This window comes from Enhydra lutris, unplaced genomic scaffold (genome assembly GCF_002288905.1).
Source record: "Enhydra lutris kenyoni isolate GAN:26980312 unplaced genomic scaffold, ASM228890v2 scaffoldscaffold44, whole genome shotgun sequence".
Taxonomy (NCBI): domain Eukaryota; kingdom Metazoa; phylum Chordata; class Mammalia; order Carnivora; family Mustelidae; genus Enhydra; species Enhydra lutris.
In genome coordinates, this window is record NW_019154128.1 from 363,596 (window position 1) to 382,046 (window position 18,451).

The window sequence follows — 18,451 nt, forward strand, 5'->3', positions numbered from 1 at the left end:
GGATAAATGTGCAAGTGTGTGCAATGTCTGGGTCATATGGCAGTTGCATGTTTCATGTTTTAAGAAACTACCAGCTGTGTATCAGAGCCATCATAGCATCTTCCATCCCCACTAGCAATGTATGAGGGACTCAGTTTCTCCACATCCTCACCAGCATTTGCTGTTGTGACTCGTCTTTATTTTAGCCAGATGTTTTTCAGGAGTGTGGGGTTTTAATGGGCGTTTCCCTCCTAGCTAAGGACACTGAACATCTTTTCATGCACTCATGTGTCACTCGTAGATCCTCTTTGGTGAAATGTCTCTTCGTGCCTTTTGACCATTTTCTAATTGAATTACTTGTTTTTCATTCTTGAGTGTTGAGATTTCTTTATATACTCTGGATATAACTCCTTTGGTGGCTATCTCCCTTCTCCACCTTTAAAAACAACAGCAGCAACAGCTCTCCTTAATGTGCTTCCCTAACTTCAGTTTGCTTGGGGCTTTTGTCTCTCTCCACCTCGCCTGCTGCCTACTGCCCATAGCAGTGACTCTCGGCCCTCTGCCTCCACCAGCAGGATCAGACCCTACCTGTTCCCAGTCTCTTTAGCCAGCCCCTCCTAGCCCTGCATCACTATCCACACCGGAGGCAGGAGAACGCGAGAGTTCTGGCCAGGCTGTGAGCCCGAGGGTTGCAATGGCTGGGCCAGCCTGTGTCCCCATCCCCTCCTCTCCCACAGCCTTGCTTCCGGGACTGAGTGTGTGGCAGGAGCTCTGCCCCCAGTTGTGCAGCAAACCAGCTTTTGCCTCCTTCCTAAGACAGGAGCCCCAGCGGGCACTTCCAACAGGTCCCCACCTGATTTCTTGGTTCTTCTCAGGCCTCCCTTGTAGGTGCCTGGCTCCCAGGGTTCTTAGAACAGGGACATGCACTGGGATGCTGGAACTAGAGGCCACCTCTGAACTCTGGAGAGCACCTCCTCCCTGACTCTAGTGGCCTTTCTTCTAGAAAATCTTGTTTTCGCCGGACCAGTTTCTCTCCCTGCGAGGCTGCCCATCCTCAGGGGCCGGGCCTCTTTCTCTGCTTGCCAAGCTGGCCTTTCCCAGGGATTAAAGGGTTCTTTCTTTCTTTATCTTTTTAGATTTTATATATTTATTTGACAGAGAGAGAGTGGGGGACACATGAACAGGGGGAAGGAGCAAAGGGAGAGGGAGAAACAGACTCCCTGCCAAGCAGGGACTCCAGGATCATGATCCAAGCCAAAGGCAGACGCTTAACCGACTGAACCACCCAGGGTCCCCAAAGGGTACTGATTCTACTCTGTGACTGGCACTGTTGTGTGGCTGAGAGAGATGAATAAATGCATCTCCATCCCCAGAAACATCATCGGACCACGGACCCAGGCTATGATGATGTAGCGGGGACCTGGCTGGGTAAATGAGGCTGGAAGATCCTCCTCTGCTGGGGAGGCGGGAGCCTCCTCCCCATCCCTGGGTTGTCTGGCAGCCTCCTCAGTTACCAACTTTAAAGGGATTCCTATCAGTTCTGGTCTGACCATGCCCCTCCTCAGCTGAAGAGCCTTGATGGCAGCTCGTGCCTGTGGCCCTGCTTGTCCTAGATAAGGGGCCACTGGAAGACTCCGTGGATGGCAGTATTTGGTGCCATCCACTCTGTGCCCAGCATGACACACACACTGTTCTCTCCTCATTCTACAGAGAGGAAAGGCAGACTCAGCACTGAGGGAACTGTCCCAGCAAAAGGCGTGGCGGCCGGGTTTGCTTTCAGGGGCTGCTGAACTGCCTGATGGGCTCGTCCCCCCTGACTAGCGCCCTTCACTCTGCAGGTGCAAAGCAACAGAGCCCACTCTCTGCGCCCCATGGGGCCAGCTGAGCACGGGCCTCGTCATCTCTATCCTCACCGACAGAAGGGACAGCTTGCCACTTGACCCTCACCTGCCGCAGTCACCTCCCACCAGGACTGCAAGGGCCCTCTGGCCAGGGGTCCTGTCGCAGCTGTCCCTGTGGTTCCATCTGCGTGGGCTGCCTCCCCCAGCAGCTCACCTGGGACAGATCTTGCCTACGACAGAACAAACTGGGCAAGAACCCCACAGGGAGCTGGATCAGAAGCTTCTTCCTTCATCTCTGTGAGACAACAGGAGAGAGGACATCTCTCTTCCTGGAACGGGCGGCGGAGAAAGCCCCTGTCACTGAGCCGGAGGAGTCGTCCACCTCTGATCTCCCCGGAGGCCTCCCGATGTCAGCAGCCAGGTCCCACAAAGGTTCCAAGGTAGGGCTGCTGACTCAGGAGGCCAAGGCCTGTCTGGGGCTAGAGCAGGAGTCCCTTCCAGGCCACATTTCCCCACCGGCTGTGGGTTTTCCTGCACCCACAGCTGCCGAAGAGCATTCCCTCCTGCTGGCTTCCCCATGTGCTTCTCCACCTCATTTAGCAGGGTTTCATCCTGAGAAGCCAGGAAGTGGAGAGCTGTGCTCCTGGACTAACATGTCTAATTTCGTATTATAATGAGTACATGTCACACAGAGCTCGAGTGTCTTGGGCAAGAAGACAGACATAGCACACACCTCCTAGAGGCTCTTCTGGGAGAAGCCAGCAAGGTGCCTGAGGCTCAGCTGCCCCCATCTTGCTCCCTTCTCCTTCCTGTGCCACAAATCAGCTGTGTCCCAGGCTGTTGCCGGCTGTCCCCGGCTGTCCCTCCACTCCGTGCGTAGGAGAGCTGCCGGCCATGGCTGCTGGGAGAGGGCACCCTGGGTCTGGGTCGCAGGGCCCCAGCTCCCTAACCTAACACAGAGAACCTAACACAGTGCTCTCTGAGAGCAGGGGCTCCTGGAATCTGAATTGTCCATGTCGTCACCCACATCTGTGGGTGTACTACGAAGCCCTGGGCATGTAGAGGAATTCGATTCGTACACTAGGTTTCTTCTTTCCTTTCCCCTTCAGGTCAGTGGAACCTGGTTTCCAAAAGGGCCTCCAGATGGAAGGGAGAGCTAGGGGCAGCCCTAGAGGGCCCCTACCACCCATGTTTCCCGCTCCTGGCTTTCTGAGCTTGGAGGCATGCCCGCCCCTCCTCCCTTCTGCAGACTGATAGTCTATTAGGAGGTAAGGCATTGCACAATTAGTGCCCTGGCCTGGGCTATTGAGCAAACAACAGCATTAAGAGAGCAACACCCCTCGTATCCTAGACGAAAATGTGCAGAATGCCTAGTCGCTTCCTACATATCAGGGTTCTGGTACATCTGTCAACGAAATGGTAGCTAACTGCATGGCATCCATGCATATGTGATTAGTACATTTTCAATGCATGTCTGTTCTTTTTATTTGTTTATTTTTTGACACTGGCTGAAAGAACTTTTTATTACTTTTATGTACAGAAAATTCAACAGCATCCACTTAGCCCAGTTTGGTGGCCATTTCTTCAGCCTGTGCCTTTCCCAACTTAGCAAGGTGAGCCACCGCCTTTGGACCCAGGCCGCTGCCTCCCCAGTGATGGTGGGTCTCATCATATCTGTCATTGTCATTGGTCCTGATGGCTTCCACCAGCTTAGCCAGAGCCCCTTTGTCTTCTGAGTTAACCTGTGTGAAGGTGACAGTAGTACAAGTCTTCCTGGGAACCAGACGCCCCAGCCTGGCCTTCCTGTTGATAATGAGGTAGGGGACACCCATCTTATGATATAGGGCAGTTGGGAGGACAGTCAGCTCAGTGGGATCCATGGCCTGGGCAATCACTACGAGCTGAGGCTTCTTGTTTTCCACCAAACTGGTGACACTATTAACCCCTGAAGGACAGGTGGCCTCTTAGTGGGGACATCTCCTTTGCTGGCAGCTTTGCTCTCACCTCGGGTCAACAGTCTCTGCTGCTTCTCTTGCTCTGTTACTGGTCTGTACCTGAAAACCCCCTGAAACAGCTGAGGAGCTGTGTGGCCGTCCAAGCCCTGGGGGAACTGGTTAATCAGGAGAAGCCCTTTTAACTGTTTATAGACAATAGCCCTTTGCTGCTGCAGCCAGAAGTAATGGGCCCTTTGACAAAATGAGTAAGGTCCTTTCTGGGCTGGATCTCCCCTCTGATGCCAAAATTCTTGGGCCTCTTCTCATATACGGGCTTGACCACCTCCTTGGCCTCCTGTTTCTTCATGTCAGCAGGGGCTGGGGCCACCTTCCCCCTAGCTTTCTTCCTTTTTGGCATCTTGGGTGGCTGGGGGGAAAGAAGCATGTCTGTTCTTTTTTAAAAAGGGGTGCAAATATCGCATTTTGGGTCAAAAGCGTCCTTGGAGACCAGTGCGATCTCTCCAGGCACTGGAAGGGCCCCGGCCGGTGCAGAGCTATGGAGGAGCCCTGGGCAGTTTCTTGTGGCAGGACGGTACTTTTAACAGTAGGAATCGCATATGAGTCAGTGATCAAATCAAGTCTGAGTAATGTATATTTACTGGAACACAAAACACTGTGAGAATGCATTTTTTAAATACCAACAAAGTTCAGTGGGAGATTTTCATTCAGTGTATTTGCTTGACATACAGTTCACTTACTAATGTTAATCAGGAGAATGCATATCAGAAATCACAGTGATAATTCTTAAAGCAGACACCTTCCCTCGCGGGGTGGACAAACTATGGGCGCATCCTGTGCGTGTGGGTCTGAATGCACGGGGTCTGGAGGCTGCTAGGAGGGTCTGATTTTCAGCTCCACTGATTGTGGGTTGTGAGACCTCTGAGAAGCTAGCAGGCCTCCCTGCTCCTCCACTTTCCCATCAGGAAAACAGCACAAGAGTACGTGTGTGCAGAGAGCTAATAAAATTAAATGAGATCATTGGTAAAATGCTCGGAGCACAGTCGCTGACAGCTAAGGTCATGTGTAATGCTAAAAAGGGGAGGGGTAGTTAATGCTCCCCTCCCTCTAGAGGCATACCGCTTAGCAGGAGAAATAGACTTGTATACAAATAGCTCTTGCATAAGGGTTAGAAACAGATGTGTGCTAGATAGATCGAAACTGGAAAAGTAACACAATTGCCCATATTTATTTTTCTATCCTGAAAGTCATTTGTTAGGAATTTCGTTTAAGGATTCTAATGAGGTCAATTAGAGAAACAAACTGTTGGGTTGAGAACACGGGTGTAGACCAGGCGTGGTGAATTTGCTGCTCAGGGGGGGCAGCCCACTTGGCAGGAGGGCCTCAGCACATCAGGCCACTCCGTTTTTAACTTCATTGCCTCGGAAGTCATCACGAAGGCATAAAGCACAAGACTCAGTGCCAGCATCCTTGATCCAGCTTTCCTAGACTTCCCTTGTGGACATATATGTGCTCAGCCAGTGTTTGTAGACTGTGGAGCTGCAACCATGCCAACCCCACCCCATCCCACCCCCACAGAGAATCTGAGACTCAGCCCTTGAGTTCACCCCAGACATGGCACAGTTTGTGTGGAACATCCGAACCCCTGTTGTGAGTGCATCCCTGGAGCTGCTGTATTCACGCAGGGGGTGTCACCCCGAATGCACATTATTAGGTGGTCTGGGACACTTCCACCCCAGACACTCTAGTTTCAGAAGCTCAGGCAGGGACCCAGTGTTGGGACCTTGGGAAACTTCCATGTGATTCCAGCCCATGGCCAAGGTGCAGAATCAGCGCATGAGCAGACAGGTGCCAGGTCCTCAGGGCACCCTTCAGTCCACTGGGGGGCTGGGGAAGGACAAGACCCACTGCCCTGTCAAAGCCCCCCTCCTCCGAGCTCACTAATGGACTTCAACAAAGCAAACGGCCAGGACCTCCACACTGAGGGCACCAAACCTGCGGGTTTTTGGTTTCCATTGACCTGTCTGGCCTTCCTTGCTGAGGTAGCCCTGAAGCTGTGAGGAGAAACATTCCAGCAGAGGTACCTACGAACCCTCAGATTGACCCATTAATAATTAGTGACCCCCACCAAGCTTTTTTTTTTTTTTTAAAGATTTTATTTATCTGACAGAGAGAGAGAGAGCACACAGGGGGAGGAGGAGAAGAGGGAAAATCAGGCTCCCCGCTGAGCAAGGAGCCCAATACGGGGCTCAATCCCAGGACCCCAGGATCATGACCTGAGCCGAAGGCAGATATTTAACCCACTGAGTCACCCAGGTGCCCCTCCCCCATCAAGCTTTATTGAACATAAACTGCATTCCAGGCACTGGGTGTTTCCCTGCTGAAGAGGGTGGTGGGCACAGAAACCAAAGGGACAAGGACAGGGGCAGGGCAGGTGGGCTGCAGGGGGCACCAGCTTGCAGATGGAGGGTGGGACCATCAGGGCCTCTGCAACTCTTTGTACATGAGAGAGGGTTACGCCTTCTAGGGTAGGACACAGTGGTTCTGGCTGGTTCTGGGCCTGGGGGGCCGGGGTGGGGCTGGCATTCCTGGAAGGCCTTTGCTGGTGAGGTCAGCTCAGCCGCGTCTGCCACCACTGTTCCTTGAATAGTGACTGTCAGGGGCCGGGCTGTAACTCATTAAGCTGAGGCTCGGCACTTGGTGAGGGAAGCGGCCCACACCACCCACAGCAACCAGGGTCCATTTTGACCAAAGAGGAGCAAGGGTGAAGTATTTTTTGCACTGAAGGAAGTCATTATGGGAAAATAACTGGCCTGTCTGTTTTGGAAAATACAACCACTGTTGAGGGGATCATCATCTGAAGGCAGGAGACAGGGACTTTGTATTAATTGTTTGATGAGTTGCCGTTCGCTGCACCTCACACTCCTGGCCCCGTTTAGAAGTTTGGGGGCTCCTGTAGGGGCCAGCTGTGATTTTCACCCATGGACGGCTTTGCCTCCCTTCTGCTGCCTCAGTGTGCGGAGGCATGAAAGCCTCATGCCTCAGCTGTCCCCAGGTGGGCCCCGGGGCAGGGGCGGGAGCTGCAAGCTACAGGCTGCCATCCCCAGGAGCAGACACTGGGCGTCTTCTCTCCTGAGCAGGGGCCAGGCTCTCTGAGCACACGGTGGCCATAGCCTATGAGCCTGATTATCTCTGTCTGACCAGTTTCTGCTCTGGGCCTGAATTTCTGTTTAGCCCCAGCTGGGGGTCCCGTGGAGAGGACCAGAAGGGCCTGGGAGGCCTCTCCTGCAGGAGGCACTTGGCAAAGACTGCCACTTCATCCTTAAACCTGAGAGTAGGTCTGTCATATCCACATTTTCTAGATGAAGTATCCCTGACTTGAGAGCACATTGTCAATAAGGACTCAGCCCTGGAACTTAACTCTTTTTGACGCAGGAAACACCGGTGAAATGAGCCCTGTGGTAAGGCTGGACCATGCAGGCTGACCACCCAAGTGCAGGACGGATGCTGGGAGGCCAAGTGGGCTCAGCAGCCTGGGGCTGCTGGAGCTCCAGGGCTTCTGGCTCAGAGTCTGCCTCCCCAGATGCTGGCCTTCCTCTGCAGGGGGAGGAAGAGGCCCAGAGGACTGCTTCCACATCCCGTGGCCCCAGGGAAGACCCCTAAGTCAGAACCATTCTACTCAGCCAGAGACCTTGGAGCCAAAAGTGCTGAGTATGAAAACAGGCAATTAGGCCAAAGTACACCTTGCTCTGAGTAGGAATGTCTCTGATGCTAACGGCCATGTTGGGGCACTGGGAGTCTGGCTGATGGGACGAGTAGGCCTCTTGGCAGACTCCAGCCTTCTTAGGTCCCACAGTGGGGAGGTGGGCATGAGATTGGGGCTCCAAGAGAGGATGGGAAGGCTTGTGCCATGCTGCTAATTGCTCCTGTCATCCAGGGAGTGGCCATGTCCATGTCTGCTCGGGGCTAGGGGCATGACAGCCCACATGGTGTGGGGAGTCAGCAATGAGCAGGGTGTGCACCTACTCCAGGCCCAGGCAGGAGGCCCCAGATTTGTCCCCATGCCTGCTGGCTGCAGCAGCTCTATTTTCTCAGCCACTGTCTCTAAAACTTCTTTAATCTACATTTAGACTGTCTGAGGCCAACAGTATGGAGTCCCAGGTTGTGCCAAGCTCGCATCACTGGCCGCTGCAGGCTGCCAGCTTTCCACACAGGCTGCTTCCAGAGCTTAGAGAACATCTCTTGCCTCGGGCTGCAGCCCTGAGCCAGACATCAAGGCTGAGCGCAGATCCTGGCCCAGGGGCATAAGCACTCGGTCTTGGAGGCCATGGTGATTTGCCGGGTGCCTGTCAACCCTCGACTCACATTTTAGCACCAGGCAGAGCAAGGCGCCCAGGAACTACCCAGGAGCTGCTGGCTCAGCATTCTGGGTGTCTCTGGAAGTTGCTGTATGTGAGAGGGAGGAGAAGTGGGGACCAGAGAGGAACGGAGGGGCATGTCCCAAGATTGGAGAGGAGGAGGCCAGCTGAGGAAGTACGAAAGCATCTCTGTGAGCAGCCTGGCTCAGGAGGCCCCGGTCCAGGGTGGGAGGAGACATCCTTTTCCCACAGGCCCAAGGCCCCCACTGTGGCTTCACACAGTACAGTAACACTGCAGGGACTTCCAGATGCCAATCGGTCCTTTGGTGACAGGAAGGGGAAAGCATGGGGAAGAAAACGCCAGTCCAGCTGCAACCTGCACAAGCCCACTGCGGTACACCGGCGTTTGTCCACTCCGATTGGGAGCGCAGATTCTGGGTCTGGACCGGGAGAACATTCCACACCCAAGGCCTGTGGGTAGAGGGAACTGTACATGGTGGGGAAGGGTCCACCTTCAGGAACAGCCCCCCTGACCTGTACCTTCCTCCCAGTGGCCTGGCTGGCCCAGATACAGGCTGGCCCCCAGACACCACCAGGCATCCTGAACACAAGCACAACAGTTTCCTGAGCGTTGGCCTTTCACTAAAGCAGTCAGAGCTGTTTGCAAGTCTTAATTCCCTTGAACTAGGGGTGGCATGGATGGATGGGCAGCTGTCGGCGGCAGATACCCCCGGAGCAGCCTCTTCCCAACAGCTCCAGTCTGTGTGTGGCTCTCTGAGTCCAAGGCAGATGCTCGCATTTACCAGCTCAGAGCCGCACGGAGGCTCCGCATCCGGAACCAAGCTATCAATCATAATGAGATTCTAGGAACAGCCAGCCCAACACATGGGAATTCCCAGGGAGTTACATAAGCTCGGAATCTGGCCTGAGGAACCTGAGACAGAGTTTAAGTTTCAAACAAATCTCAGAACTCTAAGAGCATTTGATGGAGGAGACAGAAACTGGGCTTGTTGCCTTCCTGAGGGACATGGGGACATGTCCATTTGAAGGCACCTTCTAGCTCCAGGTGGAGCTGAGAACCCTGACAGGGGCCAGTGACTCCCTGGGGACCAGCCCTGAGGCTGCGAGGGCCTCAGATAGGCTACCCACATCCAGGCATCCCACAGGCCCCTGGGGTGGTGAGGGAGTGACTGCAGGTTGGGCTGTGCGTGAGGGCTTTGTCTGCTAGTGATGCTTCCTTGCCCACACCTCTGGCCACAGCCTTTGCTGCTCTGGGTTGGCCCTAAGCAGGGGAAGGGCACAGACTACAAGCTCCTTGGTTGCCTGGCCTCTCTTCTTCCCATGTGGTCCTTTTCCTCCTAATTTTCATCCAGTACAGGATTGCTGGAAGGACACAGGGCTGTGTGTGTTAGAGCACGGGCAGGCTTTGTGCTGGGATGGGGCGATGCTAGACGGGCTTTCTTTTGGGCAGTAACTCTGGGGAACAGGAGTGGAAGACATGGATAGCCAGCCAAGGAAGAAGGGATGTGTCAGAATTGTCCCCCAGAAAGGGGGATTCCACAAGTCATCTGTCCAAGTGTCCCCTTCCATCCCCAGCTTTCTGAACCTTAAGTGCCCTGGAGGTTCCCTCACTGGGGTGACAGGAAAGCTTCTGGACACAAAGCCAAGGGGAAGCACAGCCAAGTGACAGTCACCAAAGCTGGTTGCCATAGCAATGGCTGCAGTAAGTGGTAGGCCTGGAAGAGGCAAGGTGGGACCCAGAGGGCTATTTAGTTTTCAGGAAGCGGGCAGTCATCCCGGGTGGCTCAGGGAAAGAGGTAGGAGTGAGACAGGGGCATTGCCAGTGGGTGGGATCTCAAGGACATCCACAGGTAGAGGGCCTCAGAGAGAGGCACGCCCCCAGAGCTGGCAAGTCAGAGACCGAGGGCCTGAAGCCTCCATGCACGCCCCACTCACTCACCACTTCCTACGGGGCTGGCTTCTCACCTTCTCTCCATCAGCCTCTGCGCACTGATGGGCAGCCCAGCACACCGCTCCTGTCTCACCTCCACATGGCCCCTGCAGTGAAGGTTTCTTGAAAAGCCCCCGGCATGGAGAGAAAGAGATGCACAGCAGAGGGTGAGGAGAACAGGGAGGGGACTGCAACAGACCGGGAGAGAGACTGCACAGGGAAGATATGAAAAATCTGTAGCAACCAGGCACAGAAGAGAACAAATGTGCTATGTACACCTGGTAGGACCACACTGGGGCACCCCCAGGGCAGGGGCAGATGGATGGAGCAGGGGCTGTGCATTAGAAGGGGGAAGTGGCAGCAGAAGGTGGAGAGTGACCACACTTTAGGAAGAGGAGGAAGGATGTATGGAGGGCAGCCCCTGGAGCCTGCCTGGACCCTACTAGTTGAGACTGGGAGGGTTGATTCCCTCAAGATGTGCAGGGTGCCTAGGCCATTGTGAGGGGATGTGACGAGGGATGACAACCAGCAGTCATCCAGCAGTGAGGCTCAGGAGCGAGAGGCTGAGGCACAGCTGTGAGAGCCTATTAGTCTCAGGAGGCCCTCAGACAGCAAGAGTGCGTGAGGCCAATCAGGCACACAACAGGGAGAGAGGAGCCATGGGACACCAGGCAGAGAGTGTCACAGCCAGAGCCAAAGGGAAACAGAGCTTCCAGAACAAGGGGAGTGGGCACATCACAGAGCCAAAAGGGGCAGAGAGGGCTAAATGAAGTCAGTGCAACTGCCCCTAGAATTGGTTTATATGTTGAGACTCATGTCACCCACTTTATTGTCACATGAGTGAGGCTTTCCAAAGGGGTGGGGTGGACATGGGCTCCCACCTGGCTGGGAGGCAGGCTTCCCCGGTGGGGGTGGGGGATCCTGGCCCGTGGAGCCCTCCTCACTGCTTCTGAGGGGCTTGGCGACAGTCAGGTCAGAGTGGCCATGGATACTGGTTCATGAATCAGCTTCAGACTGAGGCCTTGTTGCCTGGAATAGGTCTACTCTTTCTCTGCCCTTTGTAGCTGAGGACCCAGACTCTGTCCTAAGCCATCCCTTGGCAGCCAGGGCCCCGGGCAGCCTTGGGCAGCCTCCTACCTGGTGTTCCGTGGCACTAGTGGACACAAATACCTTTGGGTGGAAAGCCAAGACCTAAGGGGATGAATATCGAGCCTCTGCTCTTCTCTTCTGTGTTACCCCTCAGCTGGGCCGACTGACTTGGGATGTGGTCCTGCTTTCTAGACACTTAGAGGGACCACAGACGGGCAGATGGACAGCCAGTGACTGTCTGGGCTTACTGGGTGGGAGGAGTCTGAGGGTTGTGTCCTCCGAGGAGGAGTCCTCAGGCGGGCAGCTGGATCCCAGTGCCCCCTCAGGGCATCTGCTGGGGTGATGGGTAGAGGTATGAAGGAGGAGCCAACATGGGTCCTCGAGGCCCTTTGATGGAAGAAACCAGGTCAGCTTCTTAGAGCAGAGTAGAAGGCCCACCTGTGCAGACAGCTGCTCCCCTCTGGGGCCCCACGCTGTGTGCTCTCCCAGACGGTGATGGGCTGAGTGTCTGTGTCAGGAGGCAGTGCCATGAGCAGGGCATCCTTCTAGCGCCTGTGAATCTCTCTGGTCACTCCTTCTCTGCAGGGAAGGGAGGCAGGCATCCGGTTACAGTGTTGGTATCAATTAGGATGTCTGGTCCATTTGACAGAAGCGAATGGAACAAAGAGGACCCCTGGCCCCAGCTTCACCCAGAGTCACAAAAGTCAGTGGGTACAGATGTGGGGATAGAACCTGGCCCCTGACCCCCAGGCTTCCCTGCTTCCCCTTCTGTGTCCCCTCTTCCCTCCCATTCAGGACCTCTACCTCCACATGGGTGCCATAGCCTCGTCTCAGTCCTGAGCCCCGGCAGAGTGGCGGCTGGCTGAAACTAGTCAAGTTATGGAGAGCCGTGTCTCTCAGCCCGCTTGTGAGGACACCACTGCCAGGCCACCAAGCACCAGCCTGGGCCCTGAGCAGAGGCACCCCTGCAGCGGGAGTAGTTTTCATTCTTTTTCACTGAGATAGTTGCCACCCAAGTGGGAGTGACTCTGGGCCATCGGGAGCTCTGTCATCTGAGGCCACAGAGGGATACCCAAGAACCCACTGTGGCTGATGGGACCTCATCCTCCAGCCCTGCCTCAGGCTTTGGGGAACAAAGAGACACATGGGAGGACCCCCCACCCCCGCTACTACCTGTGTGCTGTTATAGAATGCGGGAAGTCAGATGGGGAGGCTGCCAATGGCCCTGGGTCTGGAATGTGGTCTTTGGAGCCGGACTGCCTGGGTTTGAACCCTGGCAGCACCACTTCGCTTTGGCCTCCACGGAGTTGTTTAGTTGCTCTCTCCCTCGGTTTTCCCATCTGTGAAATGATCATGGTAATAGTTCCTGCTGCATGTGAGGACAAAAATGAGCAAGTGTGTATATAACACTCTGTGTGGGTCAGCAGACTGGACACTTGTCCTTCATATGCACTCACCATCCTCACTGCCAGGGATGCAGCTGAATTCTGGGATCCAGGTGTCCACACCTCCTGCATCAAACCATTCTCCACCTTTGTCCCCTCTACTTCCTGGGTCATGACTATCTCCCTCTGTCTTGCATTCCATTCCCCCAGAGGGAAACTTCTTGTTTTGGTGGCTTGATCAGTAAGGAGCCCCCACTGTTGTTGCTGGAAGGGCCCAGCTCCTGGTCAGAAAGGCTGGGGTCCAGAGGCAAGGGGTGTCACCCAGCACACAGTGGTCTGGCCGCCACAGAGGCTTTAGCTGCTTTGCTCAGGAGGGACTGTGGGCAGTCCAAGCTTCTGTCCTGGCCAAGAAGAGAAATGAAGCCTCGGATCCCCATCAGCATCACCGGTGTCTGAGCCAAAGCGTGACCCAGAGGAACAGCAGGCGAGAGGCAGAGGCTGAGGGATGGGAGTCTGGCCTCTCCTTTCAGCAAATGTGCCCACCATCGCATGAGCAGGTTCTCCTGTCAGCCGCAAACCAGCGGTCCCCTGGGCCTGGTACACACGGGATCCTGAGGGGAGATGGTAGCTGGGATGTTTGTTTTCCTGTGTCGCCTCGACTGGGAGAAGGGAGAAAGAGGTGATAAAACAATATTTCTGGGTGTGTCTGTGATGGTGTTTCTGGAAGAGATTAGTATTTGAATCCGTAGATGAGTAAAGAAGTTCTGCCCGCATGAGCGTGGGCGGGTGCCATCCAATCTGTGGAGATGGAATAGAACAAAAAGGCAAAGGAAGGGTGAAAGTCTTCTTGAGCTGAACATTCATCTTCTCTTGCCCTCAGACACTGGGGCTCCTGGTTCTCGGGCCTTCGGACTCAGATTGAATTACACCACAGGCTTTCCCAGGGCTCCAGCTTGCCGACAGCAGATCGTGGGACTTCCCAGCCTCCACCATTGTGTGAGCCAATTCCTGTAATAAAGCTCCATAGAATGTCTATATATACCGGGCTGGCTTTGATTCTCTGAAGAACCCTGACTGACACATAGGCCCATAGTTGGGAGGGTTCCCAGGCATCCTCCCTTTCCTCCCCCAACCCCCACCACCTCCTCTGGTTTTCTTTACAGTCTTATAAAGAAATAACTGCAAATTAGAGAGGCGTTACCAAAGAGCGGTCTTCCTCAGGGACATGTGGACAACTTCCTCCTTGGCCTTCGCCATGACTTAGCTTATTGGAGAGGACCTTCCAGTCTGCCCATTTCTCTCCATGTCCTTGCCACCACCCTACACAAGGACATCACCACATCTTTTCTGGAAATTTGTGGCAGCTTCCTCATTGGCTTCCCTATATTCATACGATCCGTTCTCTATCTTGCCCAAGGAGTGGCACAGATATGGTTGTGTCCCACTCCTTATGCTCCTCAAAGGCACGTTCTTGCCCTTGGCCTAGAAGGCTCACCCCTGCTTGCCTGTCCCTTTTCATCTCAGTTCCTCCTTTTACCTCCTCTCCTCTCCTCTGTCCTGGCCTGCCCTCTGTTCTCCCCTCCCCTCCAGCTTGGCCCAGCTCTCTCCTGCCCTCTGAGTACTTGCCTATGCACGTCCTCCCCCAGAACAACCTTCCCAATCTCTAAAAACGAGCTGCCATGCTGCTTCCCCAGCAACCAGATGAGACTCTCTTTGTGATCCCTCTGTACTTTGTACTCTAATAATTACTTGCCTAGTAGCTATTATCTGCACATTTAACTTTTGACCTCTTCACAGCAACATGGTCTCCATGAGCATAGGTTGAGTCCTGTCCCCCACATTTATATGTGACTGTACTTGGAGACAGGTCCTTAAAGAGGGGATTAATTAAAAGGAGGTGATGAGGGTGGGTCATGCTCCAGTATGACTGTGTCCTCATGAGATAAGAAATCTGGACTCAGACACACAGAGAGGAAGGCCAGTGAAGGCACAGGGAGAGAGTGGCCATTGGAAGCCAAGGAGAGAGGCCTCGGAAGAAAGCACTTGCTGACACCTCAGACTTTCAGCCCCAAAACAGTGAGGAAATAAGTGTCTGTTGTTTATGACCCCCATTCTGTCATCCTCTGTCACAGCAGCTCTAGCAAGATGACACTGGCATCATGGATTTACTCACCTCTGTTTCCCTAGCACCAAACACAGTATTTTCCGACCCACCCACCAGGGTCCCACCAGGCTGAAGCTCTGGGGATGCTTGGCCTCTTGAGAGGGATTGTGTTGCCTCCATTCTTCTCTGTGATGCTGGTGTCTGGCATAAGGAGTCTTAGGAAACAGCTGTAGCATAAATGAGCACAAGTGGGAGGGATGGGGAGAAGGTGCACAGATGCAGAGCAAACGTCCTGAAACAACCGTGATAAAATGGGCCACATGCTCTGATTTCTCTCAGCGGAAACGTGCTTACCCTGCTTCTGGGCAGGAGGGAGCTTCTTCTCTGCTATCTTGGCACTGCCCATTCCTGCCAAGAATCTCCAGGCAGGAAGCAGCTTGAATCTCGTCCTTGGGTGGGCTGTATCCCTCTGCCATGTGCAACCAATGCCTGTTCTCCTCAGGCACAGGGCTCTTCGTGTTTCTAGTTACTCATTCAACACTGGTCTTCCTCTCCAGACTGCAAACTCCATCTTTCCTCACCCTGTCTGTAGGGGCAGCCTGGCACCTGTGAGTGTCCCCTCACCATGCATGTTCCAGGGAATGATGGAGCGATGGGTACATTTCCTCCATGCTGCTTCCTTTCTGCCTCCTGGCTTTCAGCTAGTTCTATTTCTTAGGACATTGAAGAACGTGACTTTCACCAAACTGAGAATTTTACTCCATATTTATGTCCAAGTCTGTCAATCTTTCCTATGGGATTTGGTATTTATACCTCACCTTCAGAAATATGGTGCAAGTCTCTCTGACGGTCCACTTTCTCAGACTTTGCTAGGTTGTCTCTAGAGGATTGTCCTGGAGTAGGGTATAGCCCTGTGGGGTGGGCATCTGCTGGTTTTAGCTGGTCTGTCAAAATATCCTTCAGTTTTGCTCCCAGGACTGTGTGTGTGGGGGGGTCCTCTTGCTTCCATCTTTGATCTGTGTGGTTTGGCTGGATGACAGCTCAGGGACAGCCTTTACCTCAGGTCCCATCAGTTAGCAAATTCCTGTCCTCTCTTCACAATGGCCGAGTCAGGGAGATAGGCATGGGCCCAGTCTGAACCGGTAAGTTCAAGCCTAAGATTTTGTCTGGGACCACTGAGAAAGAGACACTCTCTTTCTGTGGGGATGGTTGAGGTATTAGTCATCCCAAACCTGTTGGTGATGTGGGGACAGCCTGCCTGAGAGAAGGGAAACAGCATGGAGGACAGCAAATCCAAGAGATACCTGAGAACAGCATATGAGTACCTGGATCCAGCTGTGCCTGAAGTAAGATGTACCTCAAATAGCTTCTTCTTCTTCTTCTTCTTCTTCTTCTTCTTCTTCTTTTTTAAGATTTTATTTATTTGGGAGAGAGAGCCTGAGAGGAGGGTAGTGTCAGAGGGAGAAGCAGACTCCCCACTGAGCAGGGAGCCTGATGTGTAATTCGATCCTGGGATCATGACCCGAGCTGAAGGCAGTCGCTTAAGAGACTGAGCCACCCAGGTGCCCCTAAACTAGCTTCTTAATGAATATTCAACTGGCATTTTGGGCATTCTACACATTGTAGGTGTTTACCATTGCAAGATGTTTACCATCCCCAGTTCTCACCAGCAAAATGGTTATAACAACCAGACCACATCTTTTTCACATATTCCACATGGTTGCCCTTGGCTTTTCAGTTACTTGAGTCAAGAATTTCCCCCTTTTTATTTATTCTGCTTGGTTTTCTGACATTATCAAATAATGACTAATGACAATCTGTTTACACTTTTGAGTGTCAGGGATTAATCCTTAGCATGTCCCTTGATCTTGGTAGAGCCTATCAGAGGCACAGGACGAGTTCTGAGAGGAACCAACGGCCAGCACAGGCACCTGTCAATGTGGAAAAATGAAAAGTTGTCCAGTTCTAGTCCTGAGGGACAGACCTCAGCATATTGGGACCAGCCTTGGATATTGGGTGACAATAGCTCAGCCTAAATCAGGACACCTGCAGGTCACAAGTCCGAGATGCACTCCCTTGTGGGCAACCAAGTGTGGTCCCCTTTGGGAGATTAAGAGAGACACTTGGAAGGGTAATACCAAGTGAAAATGAGATGAGAACTCCAACATATTCAAATCAATAAGGATTCGTAGAAGATCCACAAAGATGGTGACTGGGTCTGTGAGACCAGGCCAGTGGTGGGAACTGGCTTAGGGTGGGAGGGATTCAGGCCTCAGCATTTTCTCTGAGCAGCACAGGCTTTAGGAGGGGATGCTGTGTCCTCCACATGTCTAAGTGAGAGGAGAAACATTTATCTCAACATTGGAAGGGACCTAGAGCTGCTCTAGTCCTTCTTCCCTCTAGTATGGGCCCAGGGTGTGTTCCCTCAGGCACAGCTCAGAGCAGCTGCTAAAAGCCACCAGTGGCTCCCCTGCCTATGGGACTGAGCCTAGACTCCTCTTAGCATTCAATCCTGTTTCAACCACAGCTTGCCCATGCACTAGTGTGTGGTCTTACATCAGGCCTTGCGTTGCCTCTGATTCTCCATCTATAAATAGCATGATAGCAGTGCCCACCTCCGAAGGTGGTTCCAGCTGATAGCAGAGTGAGTGTTGCCTGCTACAACCATCATTTCAGGGTTTCTGCCACATTCAGTAAAGAGCTGGAGGTTGGACGTCAGAAGTCCTGGCTCTGCCACTCATTGAACTCAGAGCCAATGGTGTAGTTTCTTAAAGTCTTGATTTCTTCATCTATTAAAGGGGAATAAGGACCCCATCTCAAGGAGATGCTGTAAGGATGAGGCAAGATGATGTTTGTAAATTAAGTATAAGGCAAAGTTCATGGATCATGTGTCAGTCCCTCCATTTGGAAAAGCCCCAGGCCCTAGCTTCCCCACCCTCAAAAAAGCACAGTTTCAGGAGAGAATCCCAGGGAGGCATCTGAGGGGCTCTATAGTCAGGGTACCTCTGCCCCACAGACTTGTGCATTGTCCGGCCGCGCGCCCTTTCCTGACATATTGTGGTGGGTACTGCCTATATGTCCTCTGTCCCCCTCTTCTCATGCTGTCATTCTTGACATTTCATTTCTGTGGAGGGTTTAGGGTCCAGCTTCTGGTGCTACAACAGGCTTGAGTCTAGGTCATAATGTTCTTTGAGCAATGTGACCTGAGACAATTCATTTCACCTCTTCTAACCTTCATTGCTCATCTAGCAAATAAGGATGAGTAAATTTCACCGAGGGCGGGAGGGCTAAGTGAGCATATAATATACTTCCTTATTATAGTGCTGGGCCCTCACTATACTCCCCACCCATAACCTGTGCTCATATATATTCATTTAATTTTTGTAGAAGGAAAATGTCTCCTTGCTAAGCTTCCTTCCAGCTCAAGCATATATGTGATACTCAAAGAATATGGCGGGGGGGTGTCTTGGTTATGAAGGCAGTGAGATCTTATCTCAAGAACTACCCCAACATATTTCAAGCTGGGGCAACCTTCTGCCAGGCATTGTCTATCTGGCTGATGTGGGGACAGTCCTACTTTTCTGGAGGTTGGTGGTCTCCTGAAGCCCCTCCTATTGGTGGATTCCAGGCACTCTCCTCCTTGTGCTTCAGAAAACGGCTCCTGTCTTGTGAGGGCAAGACACACAAGGGCAGGGTGAGGAGTGTGCTGGTCTGGGAGGTCAATTCCTGGCACTTCTGGAATTGATGGACTTGAGTACTGACACAAAACACTTTCCCACAAGGAAGGAAGGT

General features: G+C 53.1%; 1 pseudogene; it reads right to left on the reverse strand.

Annotated features, from left to right (window-relative positions):
• Positions 1-3,379: 3,379 nt before the first annotated feature.
• On the reverse strand, positions 3,380-4,178 carry LOC111155955 (annotated as a pseudogene).
• Positions 4,179-18,451: the final 14,273 nt, after the last annotated feature.